Genomic DNA, 1,920 nt, shown 5'->3' with positions numbered 1-1,920 from the left:
GGTTGTAAAACCTACGCTACTACTACGTGGATAGCCATAGCGCAGGTCAGACACCCGCGCTACTACTAGTCTCCCGCACCACCCACCCCCGGATACACTCCCACACGCAACCGTCCCACACCACTCAACCTACATTTGTCTAAAAAAATCCACCAACGCCCGATCCAGATCCCCTCCGCCTCCATCCCCCGCTGTGTGTGCCACGCCGACGGCCGCGTGGCCGCCGCTCCCTGTCTCGCGCCTCTGCCCGCTCCCTCCTCAGTCCAGAGAGCTTGCCGACGAATCTCGTATCCACCAGATCGCCGTCGCCGGCCGCATCCCGTCCCAGCCCACCTGCCCGCCGATGGCCTTCTCCTTGTTCCCATGGTCGTTCTGCCGCCGTGCGCGGCAGCGGTAGCAGCGGAATCGGCCCAAGCAAACCCTCCATCGCGGAGGGGAAGGAGGAGGACGTGGAGGAGCTCGGCGTCACGCCGCAGCTCCTCGACGTCCTCTGGACACTCTCCCCCGACGCCTTCAAGTCCTCTGCCCTCCAGCTCCACCCCCTCCTTCCCCCCTCTCGATTCCGCTCCCCTGCTAGTTCCCTCTCGATTAATGGTGGTGCTATGCTTTGTCGCAGGAGGATCTACGGAGGCGGCGGCCGAGCTCTCGGACTGGTAGAAGTGGCACGCTGTCCTCATGCTCGCCAGAGCCAAGGTAGGTCTCCCGCAGATGTCGTCCTCCGCTTCTCCCAAGACAGAGATGGCTCCCAGGTCTCAAACTATAATTTGTGATCCCTGCAGGAACTCGCTAAGGTCTGGTATGATCTGTGCCCACGCCACATGAAGGACAAGCAGTTCTGGACAATCTACTTCCTGCTCGCTAGGACCTACATCTTGCCGTAAGCTCTTGCCTTGTTATCTTCCGCCCATGTGTGAGTGCATTGTTCTAGTCCAAGTGCTCAATTAGCTTCATGCTGGTCTTGATTTTGTGAATCTTCAGTTAGGAATTCTAGTCCATGGCGCTCCTTAATATCCAGCAAACTATATTTGTACCTCAACATGATCGTCCCAGTTGCGTGTGTACCATTGTGCTATTTTGTATATATAATAAACATCCAGCAAAAGGGATTGGCATTTGAAGATGAGAAATTATGTCAAATGTGAGTACCTGTTTTTGTGAAAGCTTAGCAAAAAGGGGACATCATCATGTAAAGCATGGTCTCTATTTGCTGAACAACTATCCATGAGGTGTTATGCTTCCAGTAGAGATAACACCTTTTTCTACTTGTGCCGTTGACTATAAATTTTCTGGTGTCACACTAGTATCTCACGATGGCGATCTGATGGATACAAGATTCCCGATGTTCTTAATACCTAGGGTTTGTCCCCGTCCCCTTTTTTGTTTCCCTCACCTATTGTTTTGGTCGATCCTGGCAGAGCGCCATCCAGGAGCAACGGTACCAGGATGCCTTTGTTGGGGATCATTGCAGAAATTAAAATTTTTCTATGCATCACCAAGATCAATCTATGGAGAGACTATCAATGAGAGAGATATGAGTTCATCTTCATACCCTTGAAGACCGCGAGACGGAAGTGTTACAAGAACACGGATGGAGGAGTCGTACTCGCAGCAATTCAGATCGCGGTTGATTCCGATCTAAGCGCCGAACAACGGCGCCTCCGCGTTCAACAGCCGTGCAGCATGGGGATGTATCCTCCTTCTTGATCCATCAAGGGGGAAGGAGAAGTTGGGGAAGAACTCCAGCAGCACGACGGCGTGGTGGTGGAGCTTGCAGTTCTCCGGCTGGGCTTCACCAAGCTCAACGGAGGAGGAGGGGGTGTAGGAGAGGGGGAGGGTTGCGCCTTGGATGAGGTGCTGCTACCCTCCCTCCTCCTTCTATTTATAGGGCGAAGAGGGAAGGGGCCGACCCCTCTAGATGAG

The 1,920-nt window shown here is 53.8% G+C and overlaps 1 pseudogene; it reads left to right on the top strand.

Moving 5' to 3' along the window:
• Positions 1 to 343: 343 nt before the first annotated feature.
• Positions 344 to 982, top strand: LOC123153418 (uncharacterized; annotated as a pseudogene).
• Positions 983 to 1,920: the final 938 nt, after the last annotated feature.

Source organism: Triticum aestivum, chromosome 7A, assembly GCF_018294505.1.
Source record: "Triticum aestivum cultivar Chinese Spring chromosome 7A, IWGSC CS RefSeq v2.1, whole genome shotgun sequence".
NCBI classification, from domain to species: domain Eukaryota; kingdom Viridiplantae; phylum Streptophyta; class Magnoliopsida; order Poales; family Poaceae; genus Triticum; species Triticum aestivum.
Note: the sequence above shows the minus strand (reverse complement) of the source record. Positions and strands in the feature narration are given on the sequence as shown.